Here is a 6482-nt window from a genome sequence, read left to right on the forward strand (position 1 = left end):
GGCAGATAACAAGCGGTCAACCTGCGCATCAAAACTTATTTGCATTGAATGCGGACATGACCTTCTGAGGGCATTGACCAGGCACACAATAATGATTCCTCTTTTAACTAATTTCGAATGTGCTGACTTGAAAGAGAGAAGCGGTTTCCCGCTCCTCGGTTCAAAGGACCAGCACAAGTGTCTACTGGACAAGCACAGCTTGACGTCCAAAAACCTTAGAGAGTTATTTTCCTAAACCTAAGAGAGTTATTTTCCTCTAAGGTTTTTGGACGTCAAGCTGTGCTTGTCCAGTAGACACTTGTGCTGGTCCTTTGAACCGAGGAGCGGGAAACCGCTTCTCTCTTTCAAGTCAGTACATTCGAAATTAGTTAAAAGAGGAATCATTAATGTGTGCCTGGTCAATGCCCTCAGAAGGTCATGTCCGCATTCAATGCAAATAAGTTTTGATGCGCAGGTTGACCGCTTGTTATCTGCCGGATACACGAAGGCTTTAATATCAGCAGTCGCGGAAAAACTTTGTAAGCAAATCAAGCTGGGTGAAAACAATCGTGCACCACGTCCGCCAGTGGAAAAGAAAAAACTTGCAGTACTTCCGTATATACATGATGTATCCCACAAACTGAAGAGAGTAGGGCAACGCGCTGGTGTAGCGGTGGTTTTTTCAGCTCCGGAAAAACTATCGAAACTTTGCAGGTTTGGTTCGCAAACCAGGCGTGGGCGATGTACTGTGAAACACAGGAATCCGTTAGTGTCCTGCACCACTGGCGTGGTGTATATGATACCTCTTTCCTGTGGAAAAAAGTATGTGGGACAGACCGGCAGGTGCATAAACGATCGTCTCAGGGAACACCATAACAACGTATACAACACGATACAGGGTCATCTGGGCATTCATTGCCGTGATCATGGGTGTAAGCCCTATTTTGACAAAAGCGAAGTGCTGGCTAGGCATAATTCGCAGCTGACACGTGAAATCATTGAGGCAGATTTTATAAGGAAATTCGATAGTTCGTGCGTCAGTTCACCTTCTATTGCACTTTCATCTCGAGAAATCGCATATCTTAACAACATTTGAATGACAAACAGCCAGTATGCATTGTTAGCACGTGGCTATCATTATCATCATTCGAAATGATGCTGCAGTGTTTTGCTAATTATTCACATGTTGCGCATGGCAGAGCCATATATATTTCTTCCCTCATGTATTCATGAATAAACTGTTGCAAGTCAGCGCTGTGTGCGTGTCGCTCTCTCGTGTCCGTGTTTTTTTTTTTTTGCGCTGTGTTTTCGGCAATGAATCACCAACACGCCCAAGCTTCCACGCTAAATCACTTGATTGTCATGCTTACTGCTGCTCCAATGACACACACGCGGTATACGTATTATGTGGCACATGTATATAGCCTTCTTCTGTTCATTCCTCCTACGCTCAACCGCTAATTGCCAGGCAACTACTTCGGGATCCGATGAGTCAAGCTTCTCCGTTATTCTGCGCTGTTGAGCAGCATTTGCGCTCTCCTTCTCCATGGCTATACCACACTGGCAAACGCCAGTCAGAAGCGCAGCGGCTCCAGCGCAGTGTCAGACGGCGACTGCACAGCGAGCGCGCGCCGGCGCCAGTGCGTCTACCACGGCTACGACGTCACTCCTCTGGAATGCGCAGACCGGCGGCGGTGAGTCGCGCGCGGCGGCGGCGGAGTGCGCGAGAGGTGCCGGCTCCGGTGGCTCCGGTGCGCAAGCCGTGTGACATCACTGATCCTTGCGCATGCGCAGCACGGCTCTTGATGTGCCGCGCGAAACGGGCTTGGCTAGGCCAGTGTAGCTAACGCTACAAAAAGCAAGCGCTTTAGGAGAGGAGGCGGCGGAGGAAAGCGTAGATGGCGGTACTTTTCTTATGTAGGGATTTTTGTTTTGCCGCTAGTGTGTACGTGCCATTATCGTTGTGCTTTGCGTGTAGCCTGCTTTTGTGGGCACAGGTTCGCCCAATAAAGAATCAGTTTCGTCATACAAAGTTTAACGACTGTTTTCGTCAGCGTCACTACTACGTGACAATATGTTGTAATGAAAACCCAGTTGAAACTCCGTAGTACGTGACCGCCTCCTCTATATCTGGTAGTGATTTCATTGCAACCGCTATCCATCAAGCGACAGTGAAAGACGGAGGAAGGTCTAGGAAAAATAAATACACATTTTAAATATTACTTAGCACGTGCACATTCTTGCAACCAACCCACTGTTCCTGTGTCATGGAAGCACCGACATGGTCATCTTCTTGCAGGCATGGGTTCTTCTAAAGTTCGACATTTTTCATTACTGTATAAGAGCCGAATTTTATAAGGGCAACTCGGCACAGGGCCTAACCTGGGAGCGAAGCGGCTGCCAATCAATTGCAAGTCTAATGGGGTACCTGCATCTGATGCTCGTCTTTCTCGTCTTCTCACCTTCTCTTACCTAACGTCACCAGTACATGCTCGTGCCAATCAGTTGTCTTGGTCTGCTCCCCTTTCTCCTCAACTGCGCTTTCTGTTTCTACTTTTTACTTTCCGTATCGTTCGTGCTGCCATTTCTGCTTTTCATGTGCGAGATCAGCCGACGTCCTTCCAAAGGGGACGCAGAAGCTATAGAAAGATTTCACTTTAAAAAGCATATCAGTTCCGCGGAATCTGTGTAACATTGAGGAACATTTTTGAATGCGAAGATGTGCCATTCATGCCAGAGTAGCGTGAAGATACTAAATGTTCATGAATGGGCCGCTCAAAAACAACCTTCATGGCACAGAAATAAAAGCCGCAAAAAACTAACACAAAAAGAATCACCTCATCGTTAGCGTAGCTGTTGAAGCGACTACCTCGCAAATGAGTTGGCATCCATACAACTATTAGGGCATATAGACGAGGATGAATTAGTAAAAGGATTTAAGATAAGGAAATTGCCGAGCGCAGTAAGACAAGAAGAAAGCGACAGGAAATCTGTAATGATCACTGTTGATGAAAGATCGTGTAAGGTTGACGGAGCGCTTAGAGTGCTGGTAATATTATTATAGCTAGATGTACTGGAGGAAGATTTGGCATCTGCCTAAGAAGGTTGATTTTTTTTGGCAGGCGATGCGCTGATAACGATAGCAATCTATGGCTGTAGATAAATCGGGCGTATAAATTGAAGTATGCAATTAAAATAATAAGCAAGGTACCATACTCCCACCACCAATCATGAACACATTTTACTCGATAGCTGTAAGCACAACGCTGGCGTGATGAATGGTACCGGCAATGACAATTGAACACTTGTCGAATCCCTTTACCCCTCCCCCGGTACAGGGTAGCCAACCGGAGCTAATGTCTGGTTAACCTCCCTGTCTTTCCTTTACCTTTTTTCTCTCTCTCTCTCTCTCTCTCTCTCGTGCTGGCTGTCGCTTTACCGAGTCTCCGACACTGGAGATTAAGTGACCTCCAACACTAAGCTGGAGTGAGCATAAAGCCAACAGGCATCTCGGTTCGCCCTCAACTTTGCACCCACCGCAAATTACGCCCATGCGCTTTCCTACACAGACAGCCTACACATACACGGCCGGGCTAGAGAATATGCGCTCTCATCCCGTAGCTCGGAAGAGAAAACGGCGCTCGCATCAAGCCGCCTCCTAGATAGAAAACGGCCTGTGTAATTCGACCAATAACGTCATGCACCTTGCCCGACTGCCATAGAACCTAATGCGGAAGCTCTCGAGCAAGCCGCCGTGATTTTGACGTCTTCTTGGCTTGACCATAGAAATTTCGGCCCAAGTAGCATGACGTCAGTAAGCAGAGTGCGCAGGCCTGCTATCAATAAGGCGTTGATAAAACCGACATTCCAATCGGCTTACTCGCGCAATCTTTCCCCTCCCACCCACCGCCATACGGCGCTGCGCGCAATCTTGTCGCTCTTGAAATTCAAATGGCACATCGAGTCCACAGTGAGGGCGACGGCTTGATGTCACCTAGAGCGTCTTTATAAGGGCGATTATAAAGTTAGTTACTGAACGACGCATGGTGGACGCAATACTTTCGCATTCATCCATGTAGGAATAACTAAGGGCGCCTTAAATTTTTTTGTTGTCACGCTACCTTCGTGATGCCGTCATGATCGTTCCATTGTCGTCCTTCTAACTTCATTGTATGACTCTCGCCATGTTGTCCTCCTGATACCGTTGTCGTCAATCCGCCGTCATCACGCTGTCATTTTACCATGATCATCGCTGAAGTAACGTCATCACATTGACGTCATACTGTCGTCATCAGACCGCCCTCCTCGTTTTAGCAACGTCAATCTCCGTCATTCTATTGTAATCATAATATCGTAATTAATTCTTGATAATATCGTCGTCATCATGCGCCGTCGTCGTCAGACAGTCGCTACCATCCATCCGTTGTTTTACCATTGTTGTCATGCAGTCGTGGTCATGCCATCATCGTCATACGGGCTTCACGATAGAGTCGCTATGGCGTCATGGCCACCATACAGTCCTGTACATCCCCCAGTGTCCTCATACCATTGTGATATCTGGCATGGTTTCTTAGTGACTATGGTGTTGCATGGGCTGCCAATCGCGATGTCGTGGGATCAAATCCCGGCCACGGCGGCCGCATTTAGATGAGAATACGCTGTATGCCCTTCTAAATTCAGTTTCGCGATATACTTCTTGCCATTCTTCGCTCCATAATACTACTGAAAATTCTGTAACGTGTGATCGTTTATTTTACGATGATATCGGGCTTGATGGCCGGCTTTCTCTTTCTAGAATTTGTTTGTATCACGCAAAATTAGGCGAGTGATCCCTGGCGCCGGCTATCAGAACAGTCTCTGATGTCAACATAACGTAGGTTTGACGGACACTCTTCAAATAAAGGGTGCCGGAAGCCGACACTTCATTGGGCATAATAAAGGCTGCATCAAAAAATATAATAGTTGTTCTTTCGTAAATAAAATAATTTCTGAAAACTGCCATATACAATCTCACTAAGCCGCGCTTCTGGTTCACGAGCGCAGCAGAGCAAAGCATGGAAGAGAATGCCTCAAAGATTTAGGCTATCACGCTCCAGGGTGTATCGATGCTCGCCCCCGATCTCCCCTATACCCGAACCATACAGACAAATTTGTGTCGTTTGAATCCGCGCTTCCCTGACGCAGATGCAGTGTTTTAGGAATGCATGCTACATGATCAGTTGCTGAGGTGCACATTTTTAAAAGGTTCTTGCTGACGCATGCATCTGACGCACCGCAGTGATATCAACTTCACCGAAACCAACTACCCGAACGGTCACTCGCTACATCAATTTGAATGTTCGCAGACGCACTAACGTCAAAAGCTACTGAGCTATGCACAACAGCATTCCAGCTAGGGCCAACGTTTTGCACTGCCTTCCTAAGCATTCCTTGGGCCCTATTAGCATTGTTCGTAGGTCGTGCGATGGGGTGCATACTTCTGGAGCGGCTGCAAGCTCTCATTGACAGCGTGGACAAAGCGCCTTTGCTCTTAGTTTCTTTATTTCTTCATTTCTTTCGTACCATGTGTCACTGTTACCTTCTCTCTGTTGCCCATCCAGATTGTTTGAGGTCACGTCAATGACGGTGATGTGGCCTCAAAACAATGGGGATAGGTACGGCTGCAGCGGGAAAAGATAAGCAGAAGTGGCCGATGACCGGACCAGGGAAACTGCGGTACGCGGCGCTCTTGTTCCCATGCACACTGGTATCTAAAGTGCTACATGATTCATGTTTCAAAGAGGGGGTGCCTGGCACTCTAGTTTTCGGTCTGCTAGGGCACAACAGCGTCGCGTGCCTCTATTTATCTGATCGGTTGCTCGCTCACTGGTGTTAATTTTTTTTCCGCTGCGGATGTACATGAATGGCGGCTGCGATAACCAATTCCTGTCGCACTAAAGGACTTGAGAGTGGAAAGAAATGCTGAAGTGTGCAGAGTACATGCACTTCAACTTGGACTTTCTCTCGCCTTCACAATACACTGACCCTCCCACTTTCTTATCCTACTGTGCAATCATTCCACAATCTCTCGTGCTTGCCTCAAGTAGAATAACCTGTCGTCTGCCTTAACAATCCAATTTCTGCATTTTAATATTGACAATACTTCTCCCGCAATTAAGAGACCGTCACTATGCATTGAAATCAGATCGCGTTTCATCTCTGGACCGAGATTAAACACTTCCAGCACATCCTAATCCAACGATTTCATGCCGTAAGGCACACCAACCGTTTGGCAAGACTGATTATAGTAATTAACCGGACCTTCCCCTCGCCCGCAAATTAAATATAGCAAGTTTATTGAGTCTTCAAGTACGGTTACGTGGTACCAAAAATTGCACATGATGCCAGCAGCGCAAACTGACATTTCTAGAGGTAGAAACTGCCCAGCGCCAGATCTACACCGCAATGCGAGCTTGTATGGCGAATCCCTCACGTCATGCGCCACGGCGCATTCAGAGGAGGCA

The sequence above is a fragment of the Dermacentor silvarum genome, chromosome 3, assembly GCF_013339745.2.
Source record: "Dermacentor silvarum isolate Dsil-2018 chromosome 3, BIME_Dsil_1.4, whole genome shotgun sequence".
Classification (NCBI taxonomy): domain Eukaryota; kingdom Metazoa; phylum Arthropoda; class Arachnida; order Ixodida; family Ixodidae; genus Dermacentor; species Dermacentor silvarum.